Consider the following 20824-nt stretch of genomic DNA (forward strand, 5'->3'; position numbering starts at 1 on the left):
TGATGTTGAGCATTGTCACAGGTTGAATTCCCTTGGAAGCAGACTCACTGGGAGATGAGTTGGCAGGAGGTTTTTTAGGGAGTGCACTTGGGCTCAACATCTGTGGAAGAGAAAAGACAGAGCATGATTGAGCAAGGGAAGAAGTTGAGCTATTATACAATGTAGTGTCAGAGGCCTCAGCTGACCTTACAGAAAGCGCTGAAACTGGGATGAGCCGTCAAAAATGTTCTGAGTTTGGACAAGTGGCTGGGCTTCTGTACCCCCATGTTGATTAGTCACTGGATGTAGACCACTGCAAGAAGAGGCTCTTGTTTATTAAACATTTACTGAGTGCCTAGAGCAATTCATTGTGTGTGTATGTGTGTATAAGCTTTGACCTTGGGAAAGTCAGGGCTCTTCAGCAGAGGCAATCACTGAAGTGGACTGATTGAAAGCTGTCTGCTGGCAGCCTTCCCAACAGCTGAGGAGTAAGTCCTCCATTCCAAAAGGAGAATCAGAGTGGCACATCATAGCATTTACTACAAGCACTTTTCATGGCTTATTGGCCATTTCTATCTCTTTTTTGTGAGGCATCTTTTCAAGTATTTTGCCCATTTTTTAATTGGGTAGCTCAACTTTTTGTTGTTAATTTATAGGCACTTCTTAAATTATCTGGATATGAATCCTTGGTCATGTATATGTAAAATGAAAACTGTTTTCCCAGTCTGTCATTTGTCTACTCGTTTTCTTAGTGATATCTTTTTTTTTTTTTTGGCTGCGTTGGGTCTTTACCGCTGCGCCCGGGGTTCCTCTAGTTGCGGCAAGTGGGGGCTACTCTTCATTGTGGTGCACGGCCTTCTCATTGCGGTGGCTTCTGTTGTTGTGGAGCATAGCTTTAGGGTGCGCGGGCTTCAGTAGTTGTGGCTTGCGGGCTCTAGAGCACAGGCTCAGTAGTTGTGGCACACAGGCTTAGTTGCTCTGTGGCATGTGGGATCTTCCCAGACCAGGGATTGAACCCGTGTCCCTTGCATTGGCAGGCAGACTCTTAACCACTGTGCCACCAGGGAAGTCCCAGTGATGTCTTTTGATGAGTAAATATTTATAATTTTGATGAAGTCCAAGTTTTCAATTTTTTCTTTTATGGCTAGTGCTTTTTGTGTCCTGCTGAGAAATCTTTGCTTCCTTCAAGGTCACAAAGATACTCTTCTGTACTTTATCTAGAAGCTGTATGGTTCTTGTGCTACTCACTTTAAAAAATAAGGTTTAAGGTAAGGAGGTTTCTGATTACTTGATCAATGTAGGGAATTCAGAAAATTTAGATGAGCATTAAGAAAATAAAAATAATCAGTAATTCTAAACATATCACTGTTAGTAATTAGTATACTGACCTCCTGTCTTTTTTTTTTTCTTCAATACGCGGGCTTCTCACTGTTGTGGCCTCTCCCATTGCGGAGCACAGGCTCCGGACGCGCAGGCTCAGCGGCCATGGCTCACGGGCCCAGCCGCTCCGCGGCATGAGGGATCTTCCCGGACCGGGGCACGAACCCGCATCCCCTGCATCGGCAGGCGGACTCTCAACCACTGCGCCACCAGGGAAGCCCCTCCTGTCTTTTTTGATGATACATAATGATACACACACACACACCATGTTACATAATGATACACACACACACACACACACACACACACACACCATGTTGGGATCGTAACCTATTTCACTTAATATATTATTCAAGTATTCATGTTATTAAATATTCTTCAGTATGTCAATGGCTATAGATATGCGCTAACTTATTTAACTTATAAACTAGTTAACTTATTTAACTAATTTCCTATTCTCGGATATTCAGAGTGTGTCTAGTTATGTTTACTGTTTTAAATATAACCCCTATAAAACCAAGCTGATGGGTAGCCCAAGCTAAGATTTTACAGAAACATCATTCCAGCATTTAAAAATAAAAGAAAGAATCAAGGAAAAAGAGGAGGAGAATGAGAATAAACAAAAGAAAAAGAAAAGTAAATCTTTACTTTCTCAAGATAAAACCAAAGGGAGGGGCTTCCCTGGTGGTGCAGTGGTTGAGAATCTGCCTGCCAATGCAGGGGATAAGGGTTTGAGCCCTGGTCTGGGAAGATCCCACATGCCGCGGAGCAACTAAGCCCGTGTGCCACAACTACTGAGTACGTGTGCCACAACTACTGACACTGCGTGCCACAACTACTGAAGCCCGCGCGCCTAGAGCCTGTGCTCCGCAACGAGAAGCCACCTCAATGAGAAGCCTGCGCACCACAATGAAGAGTAGCCCCCACTCGCCGTAACTAGAGAACGCCTGCACGCAGCAACGAAGACCCAATGCAGCCAAAAATAAATAAATAAAAAAATAAATATATTAAAAAAAACAAAACCAAAGGGAGATTCCATTAATAAGACATAGCAAAGCTTCTCAAAATCCTCTCTTCTCTTCTCCCTCTTTCTCTTAATACTTCATGCAGAGGACAGTTGTTTGAAACTTCCTCCCAACTAGCTCTGCTTTTCCTGGTTTCTCCATTTCCTTCCTTACTTTTCCCATCATCTCTTTGGTCCCTGACGCCAAACAGTCTGATAAAATTCTTCTCACTTTCCTATAAATATCTGCCTTTTTCAATGTAAATTAAATTGAAGCTCTATTGCATTTTCTCCAGGACCCAATACCCTCACTTTACCAATCGAGCAGCAAAACATTCTTTTTGCCTTGTGGGAGAGAGGAAGGTTGTGAAAATTCATACTAACCATATGTTTTTCTGTCATATAAAGGAGTGGTCCCCAACCTTATTGGCACCAGGAACCGGTTTCGTGGAAGACAATTTTTCCACGGAGAAGGGGGCTGGGGATGGTTCAGGTGGTAATGCAAGTGATGGGGAGCAGCAGATGAAGTTTTGCTCACCGGCCGCTCATCTCCTGCTGTGCAGCTCGGTTCCTAATACGCCACAGACCGCGGCCCCAGGGTTGGGGACCCCTGATATAAAGAACTTATATGAACAAATTTATAGATACAGATATACAATACCTTTTTCCTCCTACATGTGATTATTTCCTTAGGCTCAATATCTAGAAGTAAAATCAGGGATCAAAGAGCGTGAACATTATTTTTTATAATATTTACTTTCTCTTCTGCAAATATAATCCCTCCAGTTATGTACTTTTTTTGTTTTTTAAACATGCCACATTTAAATTTGTTTATTTATTTTTGGCTGCATTGTGTCTTCGTTACTGCGTGCAGGCTTTCTCTAGTTGCAGCGAGCGGGGGCTACTCTTCCTTGCAGTGCGGGCTTCTCATCGCGGTGGCTTCTCTTGTTGTGGAGCACAAGCTCTAGGCGTGAGGACTTCAGTAGCTCTAGGCTACTCTAGGCGCGAGGGCTTCGGTAGCGGGCTCAGTAGTTATGGCTCGCAGGCTCTAGAGCACAGACTCAGTAGCTGTGGCTCACAGGCTTTGTTGCTCAGCGGCATGTGGGATCTTCCCGGACTAGGGATCGGACCCATGTCCCCTGCATTGCCAGGCGGATTCTTAACCACTGCGCCACGAGGAAGTCCCAGCATGAACATTTTTTTTTTTTTTTTTTTTTTTTTTTTGGTACGCGGGCCTCTCACCGCCGTGGCCTCTCCCGTTGCAGAGCACAGGCTCCAGACACGCAGGCCCAGCGGCCATGGCTCACGGGCCCAGCCGCTCCGCGGCATGTGGGATCCTCCTGGACCGGGGCACAAACCCGTGTCCCCCGCATCGGCAGGCGGACTCTCAACCACTGCGCCACCAGGGAAGCCCCCAGCATGAACATTTTTAAGGCTCTTAAAAATGTTGCCAAACTGATCTCCAGAAATGTACAAATTTACATTCTTTTGAGCAAAATATGAGAATATCTGCTTTCACACCCTCCAGCATCATGTTATTAACTTTGTTTTCTTTTAATTTGTCAGTTTGGTAGGCGAAAGTGGTATCCCGTTGCTCTTTATTTGCATTTCTTTGATTCCTAGTTAGGAAGAACTTTTTTTTTTAACATTGGCCACTTTTATTGCTTTGGTGAATTGCTATGCACTTTATACTATGTATTCTTTCACTTATCTCCTCAAGTACCACATGAAGCACATGGTATTATTCTCATTTTGGAAAACTGAGAAATGCATGGATTCATTGACTTGCCTGGGATCTCAGTGGCTAGTAACTGGCAGAGCCAGTGCAAGAACCCAGGTTAACCTGACACAGGACAGGCACTCTTTCCACCTCAACGCTCAGTCTTCCCATGATCTCTTTCCATAAACTCCTGGGCTGATGTAATTTAACCTAAAGAATGGCTGGAACAAGACAAGTCTAGAGCTTGAGTTCCCATTTAGTTCTTCCCTAACAGATGGTGCATAAATTGGCCCACTCAAGAGCAGATGAGGGGACTTCCCAGGTGGCACGGTGGTTAAGACTCCACACTCCCAATGCAGGGGGCCCGGGTTTGATCCCTGGCCAGGGAGCTAGATCCCGCATGCATGCTGCAACTAAGAGTTCACCTGCCGCAACTAAGGAGCCCACGAGCCGCAACTAAGGAGCCTGCCGGCCACAACTAAGACCTGGCGCAACCAAATAATAAATAAATTAATTAATTAAAAAAAAAGAGTAGATGGGTTTCCATCACCTGTTTCATTTAAATATTGAGAACTGTGCATAGCAGCAATATTCACAATAGCCAAAACATGGAAACAACCTAAAAGTCCAGCGACAGATGAATGGATAAAGAAGATGTGGTGCATATGTACAATGGAATACTACTCAGCCATAAAAGAGAACAAAATAATAACATTTGCAGTAACATGGATGCAACTAGAGATTATCATACTAAGTGAAGTAAGTCAGAAAGAGAAAGACAAATACCATATGATATCACTCTCATGTGGAATCTAAAATATGGCACAAATGAACCTATCTACAAAACAGACATAGAGATCAGATTTATGGTTGCTGGGGGGTGGGGGGAGGAGAGGGATGGACTGGGAATTTGGCATTGGTAGATGCAAACTATTACACTTAGAATGGATAAACACCAAGGTCCTACTGTATAGCACAGGGAAATATACACAATCTCCTGGGATAAACCATAATGGAAAAGAATATTTAAATAAGAATGTGTATATGTGTAAAACTGAGTCACTTTGCTATACAGCAGAGATTGTCACAACATTGTAAATCAACTATACTGCAATAAAAAAATAAAAATAAAAATAAAAATAAATGAATATTGAGAACTGTGAAAAGATATTATTTTCTCCTTTTTTATTTTATTGTATTTATTTATTTTTGGCTGCTTTGGGTCTTTGTTGCTGTGCACAGGCTTTCTCTAGTTGCAGCGAGCCGGGGCTACTCTTCGTTGTGGCACGCGGGCTTCTCATTGCAGTGGCTTCTCTTGTTGCGGAGCATGGGCTCGAGGCGCACAGGCTTCAGTAGTTGTGGCACACAGGCTCAGTAGTTGTGGCTCGCGGGCTCTAGAGCGCAGTCTCAGTAGTTGTGGTGCACGGGCTTAGTTGCTCTGCGGCATGTGGGATCTTCCCGGACCAGGGCTTGAACCCATGTCCCCTGAATTGGCAGGCAGATTCTTAATCACTGCGCCATCAGGGAAGCCCCATTATTTTCTCTTGATGGTCATCAGATTCTCCCACCTTTTCAACAGGGCCACCCAAATCTGTCTCTAGAACCTCTCAGTGCCTTAATTTCTTCATTTGTAAAATTAGGTGTTGGACTAGATAAACTTTTAATTTCTTTCTAGTTCTTAAATTATAGTTTTCTAATTTTCTGTGGAAAAAGTATGCTTCCATCCATCAGCTGTGGCTAATGAAGGCTGCATTTGACAGTTTGTGAAGTTTAGGAAATTCCTTTTAAGAATGCTTTTTTCCTTTTTGACCTGCGTTTCTGTCCTTCTCATTGTCCTATCCCCTTGATATGTTGCCATATTTTCCAAAGGATCTCTATGTCTCTCTTCTCTGTCTCTGTCTCTCCCTGCTTGGATTTTGATATTTCCCCCCCAGTTTTGTTTCCATGGTCACACTCTGTATGTTTCTACTTTTACCCTAGACTCTTTACCATTCTCTTTGCATCTGTTTTCTGTGTTCATCTCTGTAGAAGTTACAAGATAGCCATAAAGTCTGGAAACATAGATAACAGTTTATATTTTTACAGATTGAACCCCCTTGTTTACTTCTTCTGGGGTATGTATGTTTATTCAGTGAAAATGAAAATCAAAGATAAATTATACGAGACAAGGTATCACAGACTCATTTGCAAGGAATGGTAGAAACTATGCATTAGCACTGCATGTGCTGTGGGTTGTTGGCCCATCGCATCGAACTAAGCATCCCTAGTGTGGAACATATTGTGTAACGTTACTGAACATAGCATGTTTTGTATTGTAATATTCATAAATCTTTTAAGTATATTCACTCACGTTTCCAGATTTATGGCCACTTGTAGTTCATTAGTGAATTTTTTTCTTGCCTTTCCTTTCTCTTTGTGTTATCCATATTTCTTCATAAGTATGCTCTTCATTAGAACTGGCCCCGGTTTTAATGACTTAGCTTTGAAATAGAACAAAATGCTTAAGTGGAGTCTATTGAGAACCAGAAGTTGTAGAACAGTTGAGTTTTATTTTGGCCCTTCTATGTTTCTATCCACAGCCAGAATTTCTGTCCCAATTAAGAAGAGGAAGTTACTCAAGAGAGGTCCCTTAGCAACACTCAGCACCCATTTAATAAAACAGCACATCAACCATGGCCTTTTTACTTTACTGAAACAATCCGTGAAATTACTAAAAACAATAAAAAATATCCCTATTGAGTATTATTTCCTGAGGCCTTTATTTTTTATTTTATTTTTTAATAAATTTGTTTATTTATTTTATTTATTTTTGGCTGCATTGGGTCTTCGTTGCTGCACGCGGGCTTTTCTCTAGTTGCAGCGAGTGGGGGCTACTCTTCCTTGTGGTGCACGGGTTTATTGCTGTGGCTTCTCTTGTTGTGGAGCATGGGCTCTAGGCACACAAGCTTCAGTAGTTGTGGCTCATGGGCTCTAGAGTGCAGGCTCAGCAGTTGTGGCCCATGGGCTTAGGTGATCTGCAGCATGTGGGATCTTCCCGGACCAGGGCTTGAATACGTGTCTCCTGCATTGGCAGGCAGATTTTTAACCACTGCACCACCAGGGAAACCCTTCCTGAGGCCTTTAAATGTTTATCTATTATTCCTTGCTTTCCTTATTTTGCAATATCATTGAGAGACAAGAACTTATTATTCCCACAGCACAAATGAGAAATGGATGTACAGATAGGTCATGAATTTCCAAAGTTCTCATTAAGTTGGACCAGATCTGAAGCCAGAGACTGGGTCTCTCTGCTGATTGAGTCTCTTGGCCAGGCCTTTTTATCCTACAAGAAGCTGTCTAGTTCATGTAGAAGATGTGGCTTGCTTATTCATTGCTCTTGGAAAATGAACCTCTTTTTCTGTTCCTCCCTGAAAGAAAGAAAGAAAGAAAGAAAGGAGGGGGAGGGAGAAAAGAAGAAAGAAAGAGGAGTTCCCTGGCAGTCCAGTGGTTAGGACTCGGCGCTTTCACTGCCAGGGCCTGGGTTTGATCCCTGGTCAGGGAACTAAGATCCTGTCAGCTGCACTGCAGGAAAAAAAAAAAAAAAAAAAAAAAAGGAAAGAAAGAAAGGAAGGGAAAGGAAAGGAAGAAAGAAAGAGAAAGAAAGAAAGGAGGGAGGGAGGAAGGAAGGAAGAAAAGAAAGGATCCATAGCAGCCTGCCATCATCTGGAATGGCTCAGGTGATAGCCAGCCACTTAGAGGCAGGGAAATTGTTGTGGTCACTGGTGATTTCAGTCATTTTTCCCACCACCAGCTGTCATCACAATTTCCAGAAAAGCTGCCAAGAAAAAGTAGGAATTAGCATTTCACAGATCCCCCTGCCCCCACCATTATGGATCTTGGAACTTTTCCTGACTCCTCTTTGCCCTCATACCTTCCTTCCCACACCAGTCCAGATAAACAGGCGAGGTATTTGGCCTCACCTGCATTTGAAGACCTCACTGCCCTTCTGTCAGAAGTCCTTACTGAGACTGAGGTAGGATTTCTTTCCCTAATCTGGATCGTTTCCTTAAAATTAAAACACCCAGGGAAATGGACTTTATCCATACTTTCCCTTTTCCCTTTCTCCTCTTGTCCTCCCCCACTCCAAACAAGGCAGTCAAGGTTCTAACTATTAAGACACTTATCACACTGTAGGTAACTGGTAGTTGAAGTGCTTATCTTCACTCTAGAGCTTCTGACTTATTCATGTTGCACTCTTACACAGCACAGTGCCTGGCCCATTGTTGGGACTCAGTGAATGTTGGTTGAATAGAACTTGCCTAAATTGGCCTCAGGCACCTCCTGAATTTCACAGTGTGCTGAGCTCTAGGGAAAATTAGACTGACTAAGCCAACTGCTCCCTTCCTGTCTGGGGAGACCCACCCAGAGACCACAACAGGAGGCCGCACCTCTGCAGAGGGAGAGAGAGGGCTTGACTGATGTCCCCCTCTGCCTGTGATCCCACCCCACACTTTTTCCTCTGTAAACATGGCCATCCTGAAACTTGTTTTTTCCAGACACGTTTGTGGGGCATAGGTACTAATAGAACATGCTGTGGCTAGACAGGGATCAGGGTAGAGACCATAGCCTGAATTATATCATAGGAAGCACCAAGAAAGATAGGTTAGAATTTGATAAGAACCGAAGTAGACTAATCTCTGAAGAGAGATATCTGTCTGTAGGAGTTAAGAGTGTGATCTCTACAGACCTGCTACCTAGGTTCAAATAGTATTTGTGCAGTTTTTAAACTGTGTGACCTTGGACAAGCTACTTAACCTCTCTGTACCTCAATTTCCTCACCCATGAAGGAGGGATAATAATAGTACCTGCGTGACAAGGTTGTTAAAAGAATTAAATCAGGTAATACATGTTCGTGCTCAATATTGTTATTACTAAAGAGGATGGCTTTGGATGGCAGCAGGTTTAATATGCTGAGGTTTGTATGTGCAAATGCAGGGATGGGGAGAGTTAATCATTAGGGTCTGGAGACAGTGGAATTACTTTGTACAAATCAATGAGAAGAATTTGGAGTTCAGGGTGGGGTAGAAATCAGAGGAGACAGTAAGGAGAAGAAATGAGGGAGAAGGGAAAAATTAAAAGCCATTTCAAATTTCCAATAGTAAAACAGCAAGATATCTTGTAAGAACAGGTATATTTAATTTGAAATTACTTATGTTGCTGAGCTCTAAACCACCACTAAAGTAAAATGGTACAACCTGGAGAGCAGTTTGGCACTATCAAAATAAAAAGGTACACATCTTTTTTTTTTTTTTTTTTTTGCGGTACGCGGGCCTCTCACTGTTGTGGCCTCTCCCGTTGTGGAGCACAGGCTCCGGACGCGCAGGCTCAGCGGCCATGGCTCACGGGCCTAGCCGCTCCGCGGCATGTGGGATCTTCCCAGACCGGGGCACGAACCTGTAAAGTAAAATGGTACAACTTGGAGAGGAGTTTGGCACTATCAAAATAAAAAGGTACATATCTTTTGATCCTTCAATTCTATTTCCAGGAATTTATCCTACCTTGGTACTTGCAAACAGACTTATGGCCTCTTTGTAATGCCAAAATTTGGGGAACCACCTAAGTGTCCATCAGCATAGTCTATCTATGCAATGGAATACTATGTAGCCATTAAAAAGATTGAGGCAAAGTTATACATATTATTTATGGTTAATAGCCAAGCTAAAAAGAAGAGGGTTCTATCGTAGGCAGAGGGAGAGCAACCAAGAGCCAACTGGAGGAGCAATGCCAAAGTCCAAGCTGGAGTCTACATCCTAGAAGAATAGAGACATCACGCCTGGAGCGGCCGGTGGGAGTAATGAGAGTTGGGAATCACAAAGCCTCTGCAGAGTTGCATGGAGGGAAGATCAGCATGAGAGCACGTGGGGAATTAGCAAGCGGGAAGGTCGTTGATGATTCCTTTAAAAGCAGCTGGTGTTGGGCTTCCCTGGTGGCGCAGTGGTTGAGAGTCCGCCTGCCGATGCAGGGGACACGGGTTCGTGCCCTGGTCCGGGAGGATCCCACATGCTGCAGAGCGGCTAAGCCCGTAAGCCATGGCCGCTGAGCCTGCGCGTCCGGAGCCTGTGCTCCGGGAGAGGCCACAACAGTGAGAGGCCTGCATACCGCAAAAAAAACCCAACCAAACAAAAAAAAAGCAGCTGGTGTTTGTAAGTCCCATACAGAAATCGGTAGTTGTGTGATGCCTGGGTCTGGTTTGCTTAATGGACCAGGGACAGATCACAGCAAGGTAGTAAAGGAGCAGGTAGATGGGGCTAAGAAAATGAGCCTGGGAGTTGTGGGCGGATAATCACAGTTATGTCGATTTTTAACTAGCTTTTCAACTGACCTCAAAGGATATTGATTTAAAAAGTTGATATCAATAAAGAGAGGGGCCTCACTGTTGTATTAGATATTTTAAAAATCAGTAGCTTAGATGATGATAGAAGCAAGATTTAAAATCATCTTAGACAGAGAAAGACAAATATCATATGACATTACTTATATGTGGAATCTAAAAAAAAAAAAAGATACAAGTGAACTTATTTACTAAACAGAAATAGACTCACAGACATAGAAAACAAACCTATGGTTACTAAAGGGTAAATGGGGGATGGATAAATTGGGAATGTGGGATTAACAGATACACACTACTATATATAAAAGAGATAAACAACAAGGACCTACTGTATGGCACAGGGAGTTATATTCAATATCTTGTAATAACCTATAATGGAAAAGAATCTGAAAAAGAATATATATATATGTATAACTGAATCATTGCTGTACACTTGAAACATTGTAAATCAACTATCCTTCAATTAAAAATAAATAAAGAAAGAATAAAATCATCATGACAGATTAGAACAAAGTGCCAAAATCAACATGATGAAATTTGACAGGGATAAAGTAAAGACTCACATTTAGGTTAAAAAAAAAAAATCAATTGTACAAGGAAGGCATGGGACTGGCTTGACAGCATTTTACGTGAAAAAGGTTTAGGACTCACCAAAACCAATGCAGTCACCGTTTCATGAAAAGACACAAGGTCAGAGCAAAAATAGCATCACTGTGCTTTAAAATGACCAGTTCTGGGTACCTCATATTTATTTATTTGACAAATACTATAATTTATTATTTTCTTCTAATGAACACCTACCATGGGCTTTTTTTTTGAGTGGAGAAAATTTTTAGTTTTTTTTTTTTTTTTTACAGCACACGGGCCTCTCACTGCTGTGGCCTCTCCCGTTGCAGAGCACAGGCTCAGCGGCCATGGCTCCGCGGCATGTGGGATCCTCCCGGACCGGGGCATGAACCCACGTCCCCTGCATCGGCAGGCGGACTCCCAACCACTGCGCCACCAGGGAAGCCCCTAACATCTTTATTGGAGTATAACTGCTTTACAGTGGTGTGTGTTAGTTTCTCCTTTACAACAAAGTGAATCAGCTATACATTTGGTAGTACATATAAGTCCATGCCGCCCTCTCACTTCATCCCAGCTTACACTTCCCCCTCCCCGTGTCCTCAAGTCCATTCTCTACATCTGCGTCTTTATTCCTGTCCTGCCCCTAGGTTCTTCATAACCATTTTTTTTTTAAGATCCCATATATATGTGTTAGCATACGGTGTTTGTTATTCTCTTTCTGACTTACTTCACTCTGTATGACAGACTCTAGGTCCATCCACTGGGTACCTCATATTTAAAAAGATATTGATGAACCAGTGTATGCGCAGGGAGAGATCAGGTTGGAAAAGGATCCAGTAACATGTGAGGAATAATTTGATGGAGTTTAAAGATACTAAATATTGGGAAGAAAAGACTAAGGTGGATAAATAATTGCTATCCTCAATTAGCTGTTTTTTGTTTTGTTTTGTTTTAAGTACAGGCCAACAACACAAAATTGTCAGTATCCAACCATCTTGATCTATAAAAATGCAATTTCGGGCTTCCCTGGTGGCACAGTGGTTGAGAGTCCGCCTGCCGATGCAGGGGACACGGGTTCGTGCCCCGGTCCGGGAGGATCCCACATGCCGCGGAGTGGCTGGGCCCGTGAGCCATGGCTGCTGAGCCTGCACGTCTGGAGCCTGTGCTCTGCAACGGGAGAGGCCACAACAGTGACAGGCCCGTGTACCGCAAAAAAAAAAAAAAAAAATGCAATTTCATTTCAGTCAACCGAATAGAAGATGATGTCAACTCCTTTTGTAATGCTGCAGAGGGCAAATGAGAATCAATGGTTGAAAGAGGGAAGCACATATTACATCAGCACAGGAAGGAATCAGTCACAATCAGATGCTCAAGAACAGAATGAGCAGCCTCACAGAGTTCTAGGTTCTGTCTCATTGAGAGAGCCCAAGCAGAGCTGGGTGACAGTCTGTCAGGAATATTTAGCATTTTTTGCATTCAAGTGGGAGGCTCTCCATGATCTGGCCTGAGCATCCAACCTCTCTACAGTACAGACAACACACAAGACCACTGTGACAGCCACCCTGGCCATCCTGTGCCGTCTCACACTGCTGTGTCTTTGTGCATGTCAGTCCCTTGCCTAGAACTGCACATCTCCTTGCTATGTACCCTGCAAATTCCTACTCATCTCTCTAGATGCAGCTCAAGTGTGGCCCCACCTGAACTCTAAATGGTGTGTCATACTCTTTTATACCTTGTACCTTGTGCTTACTTCTACAGTGGGACTTGTTCTTTTGCAAATGTTTTGTGAACTTCTCTCTTTCCTACTAAATGTGAGCTGCTCGTGGGCCAGAAACATGTCTCTTTCATCTTCCATGTTCCCAGTGATTAGAGCAATGTCTTTGGATACTCAATAAATATTCACTAAATGAATGACGTTGGATGTTTTGATTTTATATATATGTATACATAAAATAAAAATTATTATACATATGCATTTTGAATCAAATGTTAATCAAAATGAACGTCCTTACTATGTGTGATACACATTGATATTTTCTTTTTAATAAATTTATTTATTCAGTTATTTATTTTTGGCTTCATTGGGTCTTTGTTGCTGCGCGTGGGCTTTCTCTAGTTGCAGCTAGCGGGGGCTACTCTTCGTTGCAGTGTGTGGGCTTCTCATTGTGGTGGCTTCTGCTGTTGCAGAGCATAGGCTCTAAGCGTGTGGGCTTCAGTAGTTGTGGCACACGGGCTCAGCAGTTGTGGCTCGCGGGCTCTAGAGCATTGTCTCAGTAGTTGTGGCGCACGGGATTAGTTGCTCTGCAGCATGTGGGATCTCCCTGGACCAGGGTTCGAACCTATGTCTCCTGCACTGGCAGGCGGATTCTTAACCACTGCGCCACCAGGAAAGTCCCACATTGATATTTTCTATTTTATTCATTTTAAAAAATGGAAGTCATGATCTAGGTTCCAAAATTAACTTGGGTTCCCAGACTTACACCGAAACACACTGAACTACAGGGTCAACAGCAGGGATCTGAACGTTAGATATGAGAACTTGATAGAAGCTACAGGCCTTCTTGCCAGAAAGATGCATATATGGACTAAACCGACATTCAATTTCAGAGGCTTCCTGGACCCACTGAAGTCCTTCTGTACATCACAGGTTATGAGAAAGTTCCTTCTAACGCTGCAATCTTATTTTTGTGAGACGCATTAAAGTAGTCTAGGAACATTTCGGAGTTGTCCATACAGAAAGCACAAAATTGGAAGGGAGGTACATCAAAACAAAGAATAGAGGGAAAATTCTTGAGATGGGATAGGCAGGACGGATAAATATATGTGAAAGGTAAAGGAATGGGGTACAAAATAAATCCTGGCTAAGGGTTAGGAGGAAGGGAAAGGTAGGTGCTGCTAGTCCAGGGTTTTAGGCCTGTGGAATCTGACATTCTTTCCAGACAATGGAGCTTGGGGTTCCAGCCCTGTAGCTTTCTTCTCCCCTCCCTATGGCTCACTATTCCTCCCTCCCATTTTTAGGCAGCCCTTATGGAAACTCTGAAACTCTTTTTCTCTTTTCTTCCAGATGGGAAGCTCTGGCAGAAAGAATGTTTTGGCCTGTGTGCAATGACTCCATTCTCTCTGCCAAGGGATAAAGCTGAAATCTGCTTTCTTGGAAACCAGCTCATGTCTTTAGGAAGCATGACCCTAGTTAGGGAGCAACTGGAACCTTTGCGTAAAGGGGAGATAAGAAAATAATTTTCAGCATCCACTAGTACGGTGACACACAAGGATAGTAGGATGTGAACACCAACAAATGATTTAAAAATGGAATCTCCTGTCTCTAAGATCTAAGCTCACACAGACTACTACACTGGGCTTCTTTGAATCTTAAATAACTCTATAAAGTGTTTTCAACAATCTGTCAGGGAGGTAACAGACATGCAGCTCACATGTTCACAGGACAAACAGTGAAAGGGACATGTATGAGGTCTAGAAGCATAATACAATTGACTTCCTATGGAGCCCTCAAGAATCTGGAGATTTTAAGAACTTTTGTGAGGTCCAGGGCTTCCCTGGTGGCACAGGGGTTGAGAGTCCGCCTCAATTCTTCCAATTCTCCAGAAGGATCTTCCATGTTCAAATCAACAGTGCTGTCCGATGCAGGGGACACAGGTTCGTGCCCCGGTCCGGGAAGATCCCACATGCCGCAGAGCGGCTGGGCTCGTGAGCCATGGCCGCTGAGCATGCACGTCCGGAGCAGAGGCCACAGCAGTGAGAGGCCTGCGTACCGCAAAAAAAAAAAAAAAAAAAAAAAAAAAAAAAGAACTTTTGTGAGGCCCAGAGAACTCAGAACATTACTATAGTCCACAAGTAACTAGACTGAGGTAAAGAGAATGGAATTTGGGGTGGGGTTAGGTAACCTGAGTTAGTCCCTAGATAGGCCCCTGACTCACTATGTGATAATGGCTGGTCACTTCCTGGCTCAGTGTTCCAGTCCCCGTCCACCCTTTCCCCGGGCCCTTTCCCTGCCCAAGAAAAATAAAATCACTTTATTCTTTCTTGAGAAAGTTAACCATAATTGTTTCTATAAAGCAATCTGGAAAATAGCCGATCTCTTAGGGCAGCATTATGAGATGATTTTGTTCATTTTATAACCAATGTAACCTCCTGGGTGGTATATAAAGCCATGAAGATGGCACACTTTTTATTTGTTGTTGGGATCCTCACATGGGCATGGAATAAATAAGTGGTCTGCTTGCCTCTTCTGCCTCTTGTGTCTTTTGGGATGACACTGTTGTGTAGTAAAGGCCTCTGGAGAGAGATCTGGGAGATAACTGGGTAACACCCAACTAAGTCAGGGAATGAGTCAGGGCTCAAGGACTCGATACCAACCTCTCCCACTCCTGCCAGGAAACCTCTGGGGTGAGACAGAGATGAGAGAGGAGCCGAGGGGCGGGCCCCACAGCAGCCTGCCCTGGGGCCTCTGACTCGTGGTTTCACCCTGGTTTGCCCTGCAGCTGTAACGTGTCTGCTGACACGCAAGCCCTGACTCGCTCGTCCTCCTCCTTTCCCAAACTTCTGCTCAGTCTCAGAACTGTCATACAGAGTGAAGTAAGTCAGAAGGAGAAAAACAAATATCGTATATTAACATGTATAGGTTGAATCTAGAAAAATGGTACAGATGAACTGGTTTGCAAGGCAGAAAGAGAGACGCAGATGCAGAAAACTAACATATGGACACCAAGGAGGAAAAGCCAGGGGGGTGGGGGTGGGATGAATCGGGAGATTGGGATTGACATGTGTACACTAATATGTATAAAATGGATAACTAATAAGAACCTGCTGTACAAAAAAATTAAATTCAAAAATAAAAAAGAAGACGCAGGGCAAAAATACAAAGGACTTTTTGTCAAGGAGGTGACGAGGAAGTAGAAACTGAACTTACCACCGAGGAAGCCAGGATAAGAGAAGGGCAGAAGAGTGCCATGGCTGGGCCGACACAGAGAATAGGACCAAGGGCTAAGGCTGAGCAGGACCAAGCAGCACTAGCCTGGAATCCTGTAAGACTCAAGAGCAACATAGCAAAAAGTCACATTTCTTGTTTGGAGGTACTCACTTCTCACAAATCCATCAAAACCATTCCCAGTTTGTGGCAATCCTGAGAAGTCTGCCCTAGTGAAAAACAATTTTAGGCACCTACCGTGTACCAGTCATATGCTTTCACATAGGATTTCACTTAGTGCTCACAACAGTCCTACGAGGTAAGTTTTATTATCCCCATTTCACAGATGGGTACACTAGGCCTCAAAAGACTTAAGGAATTTGCCCATAGAGTTTGGACCTGGCCAGTTGGATTCCCCTACACCAAGCTGCCTTTGATTTGAAGTCAAATCAAATCAAAATAATGTCAAAATAGTAGAGACTTCTTAGGCCTTCCAGGAACAGTAAGGAGCAGACCAGGTAAGGAACAATGCATGGAGACCTCTAAATCTCTGAACGTAGGTACTTAAAAACCCTGGAACTGCTGGGTTTGCATAGGCCTCTATGCAATCTGAGATCCCAGTGAAACCTTGGTACCCTCTAGTGGAAGTTTCCTGCATTCACACAGCTTTCCTGGCTTCAACGGCGAAGAGTTGGAAAGGAAGCCCTCACCAGGCCACTGGAGAGCATCCCCAAAGAATGGCCAACTGGAAGATACATGTTTGTATGTCAGGGCCCATGGAGGGTAGAGGAAAGAATACAGACCAGAGGGAAGGTGTGCTGAGCCACTGGTTCACAAGGGTCCCCAAAGGGAGTCCTTGTTAGGCCTTTGTGCATTATTAATAGGAGCTCAATACACATCAATGGGGGCTGTAGGTTTTTAGGGCTCAAGAGAGTGATTTTTTTTTTAATGGGGGAAATTAGTGATCAGAGATGCAAAGTGACTCCCAACGCCACAAGGAAGTCAATGTCAGCAATGGTGAGACTAGAACCCATGTCTCCTGCCTCCCAAACCAGAGTTCTTCCCATTGTATCACACTTCCCATTTTTTGGGAACCCAGCCTATGAGGACAAGCTCCCAGGTTCCTGAATCTCATGCCTACAACCCTGCAGGCATTCCTGGAGCTTCTTCCCCAAGTTCCCAGTGCCAACATGTCAGATTTATTTCTGTCTCCCTCCTCCCCGCAGAGGTAATCCCTGGGAATGGAAGTGGGTTAGAAACAGATTACTCTGATCCAGGGGCTTTGTCTTCTCCTCCCTGAACGTGGCGGGGTGGGGGAGGGCCCGGGGTGAGGGAGAGGGGAAGTCACAAATAGCCTGAAATTCCCTTTTAGGATTATCACTTGATTTAGCCAGCTGGGGCGAAAGTGGAGCAAGAAGAGGGGAGGGATTAGTTCTAGACTAGCTTGAACAGCGGGGTGCATGGGCTTCTTTTCTGGCTGAGCCAGGATGAGCAATATCTCTTCCTTAACATACCTTTAGAAGTAAAGAGGCTGAGGCAGGCAGCAAAGGATAAAGGAAAAAGCCTTTGTCTTCAGCAGCAGGGATGAATGCAAGGATGAATGAGACAGAAGAGCAGCTGGAAGAAAGTCATGCAGCACAGAAATAAGGAGTCACTTTTGGGCATGGAAACAACCTTCATTTCAATGGTTTTAACTTTAACAGAGCTGAGAACTGCTCCCTAGAGGAAAAGAGCTAACACACATAGGGCTTCCTGAGGATTTCCAGCTCATATCCAGGTTATGGGCTCTTCTGCTTTAGGAACACTGCATTGGGGTGGACTCTGGGACTGCCAATGTTATCTGTGTCCAGCATAAAGAACAGACACTTACTAGGACTCTGCTAGGCTCTATATATCCCTTCCACGGCTATCACGGGGCTTGGAAGCAGCTACCATAACTAACCAGAGCGGGAACATGTATTAATTCATTTAATGACTTAGTAACAATTCTATGAGTTAGGTACTCAATTACCCCTTCTCTATGGTGAGGAAAAGAAGTGGAGCTAAGATGTACACTCAGGCACCACTAGGTGAGAGTCATAGATAGTCACCTCTCCTAGTGACAAAGAACCTCTGCTAACATTGTTAGCTAGAGATCAGTTGAGAACATTTCTTAGAAAGTCAGAATTCTTGGTTTCTTCTATGTCACCTTATCTTGGACAATTCACTTCACTTCCTTTGCTCTTCACGAGCTCTCTCAAGGGAGGGAAGTACAACATAAACACATGGCAAGCCTATCACTCGCTTCAATCGAAGTATCATATTGTTTACAGTAATCAATAAACATACTGTAATCAGATTCTTCCAATTCTCCAGAAGGATCTTCCCTGTTCAAATCAACAGTGCTTCTCCTAGAATGCAGACTACCAGGCAGAATTTCAGAAGTTCCAATATTTGGTATCATCTGCCACTGAAAGGGAAAAAAACCCAAATACAGTACATATCCCACTGCTCATGGGATATCCCATCTTCTTTGGATCCATTTAGAAATCTCAATAAGACGAGTGCTTCCAGGAATGCCCCGTATTTGGGGAAACAGGAAATCAACTTTGCCCTCTGCCTCATCATCTTTTATCTGGGATTCTACTGATCCACTTATTTATTTTCCCCCATGATCACTTACTGAATAAATATTTGAGTGTCTACTATGTGCAAAACTGTTTTTTGCAAGGCTAAGCCCCTAACCACCTTACTCCTTCCTCTAATTACACAATGAGTTTCCTTCTCTTGCTCTTACTTTGCTTTTTCTGAAATGTGAATTACTTGGGTTGTAGGATTATGAAATATCCTTTTCGTGTTAACTTCCCCAGGCAGACAACTCCCAATTTTCCATGGAGTTAATGAGATAGGAAGATAATACGAATTTTCCAAAACAGCAGCTAATAAAACCCACTTATAATTCATCTCAGAATGAATTAAACAAGATTGACTTCCCTTATTATTTCATCCAGGTTGATATGGAACACGTTTGCATTCCCTGAGAAACTGACCAGAAGGCAGGCAGAGATGATCTGGGATGTGTTGGCTACCATGTGGCTACATAAAACTCAACAGTGAAGCAGGTAATCCCAGAAAGACTATATCAATGTTCTGTATTAATAACCACTCATCATGGATTGGGATTTCCCCACTTTGTCAGGAAAACCAGCAAAAAAAAAAAAAAGTTCATGTTTTATTTTCTGGGGCATAGAGTAGATTGACAAGACTCTGTTTAGAAATAACTAGATACATCTTGGGACTTCCCTGGCGGTCCAGCGGTGAAGATTCCACACTTGCAATGCAAAGGGCACGGGGTTCAATCCCCGGTTGGGGAACTAAGTTCTCACATGCCGCACAGGGTGGCCAAGAAAATGTTTAAAAAAGTAAAAATTAAAAAAAAGAGAAATAATTAGATATATCTCATTTAAATGCTTAATATATATTCTTTAATTATCACATATGTATAACACCTAATTTCATGTCACTATTAATGTATCATGCTATAGGTTCTATGCTGTGGCTAGGACTTGTGGGGGAATTCTTACCCTTGAAGAATATACAGGGACTTCCCTGACAGTCCAGTAGTTAAGACGCTGTCCCCCACTACAGGAGGTGCAGGTTCAGTCCTCGGTTGGGGAATTAAGATCCCACATGATGCCCTGCACAGCCAAAAAAAAAAAAGGAAAAAAAAAATCAATGTGTGTGTGTGTGTGTGTGTGTGTGTGTGTATACACACACAGTATAGTTAAAAAGTCAAGATTTAAGACATGAGATCCCCAAACTCAAAAGTAATCTCTCTTTCCTTTGATAGTCCTTAGCATTTTATTTGGACCTTATTAGCAATTCTATTTCAACCTGTACAGCCCATAGCTCCCAACTCACTGCAAAATACCATAGGTAAATGCTCAATAAACGTTAATTGACAGAATGAGAAAAAACCCAAGGGTACGTGTGAAAAGTGTTTTGTCATTCAACGATGATTACAGCACTGGGTTTTCTAGGATGACCTCAACAACATGAATCCTTTAACCACTTACTGTGAAGCAATACAGCGTAGTAGTCAGTGCATGGGTTCTGGAGTTTGCTTGAATTTGAATCCCAGTTCTACCAGTGATTAGCCGTGCGACCTTAAATAAATTACGTACTTAATTTCTATGCAACATCATATGTAAAAGGAGCATATTACTCGTTTGTGGTGAAGACTGAGTTAATATATGTAAAAAGTTTAGAAAGATGCCTGGCACCCGGTAAACAAGTTCTAAGTATAAGCTATTTTTTGTTAATAAAAATATTACTGTGCCTCATATTATTATGCCTCTGTCCCAAAATGGCAAACAGATAAATGCTTTTGTCAGTCCACGTGTCTTTTGCTTCAGTAAACATAGTAGTCATTAATTTCCTTAATTTGCTAGTAAGAAAGAATATTCTTCATACGGTACAGATTGGGAGAACTAGAGCTCCGGATTAAGGTTACCCAGAATATCGAGGTCGGATACAGACCCAGCAACTAGTCATTTTTTCCCCTTCTAGGATCCAAGAAGGCACTGAAGAAAAATAGTCATCTCAGAAGGGAAACATCTTTTCGTTCACAAGGTGCAGCACTGTCCCAGTCTTACTCGAACGCAGCAACTCCTGGCAGCCAGGAAGCCCGGCGCGCAGGCGCAGCTTCGGCTGCACGCTCTCCGCCTGGCGCGTGACAACCGTGCTTCCACCCTACCCCCAACGCCGTTTTACTGCGCATGTGCATCCCAACTCCCACCCCCCACCCCCGGCGGACGCGTACGTGCGCGTTCGCGCCGCTCACACTTCGGCGGCGGGCGCGTGCCCTGGAAAATTCCACTCCCGAGCTAGCTCCGCCCTATG

At 43.4% G+C, this 20824-nt stretch overlaps 1 long non-coding RNA gene across 1 annotated transcript; it reads right to left on the bottom strand.

The window, feature by feature from the left end:
- Positions 1 to 13029: 13029 nt before the first annotated feature.
- LOC132478687 (uncharacterized) lies at positions 13030 to 20596 on the bottom strand. The gene is made up of 6 exons (XR_009530407.1): positions 20462 to 20596; positions 19507 to 19620; positions 18272 to 18392; positions 17458 to 17560; positions 15947 to 16067; positions 13030 to 14781 (listed from the first exon to the last, which is right to left on the bottom strand). It is a non-coding gene; the product is annotated as an uncharacterized LOC132478687 (long non-coding RNA).
- Between the last annotated feature and the right edge of the window lie 228 nt (positions 20597 to 20824).

Source organism: Mesoplodon densirostris, chromosome 18 (assembly GCF_025265405.1).
Source record: "Mesoplodon densirostris isolate mMesDen1 chromosome 18, mMesDen1 primary haplotype, whole genome shotgun sequence".
Taxonomy (NCBI): Eukaryota; Metazoa; Chordata; class Mammalia; order Artiodactyla; family Ziphiidae; genus Mesoplodon; species Mesoplodon densirostris.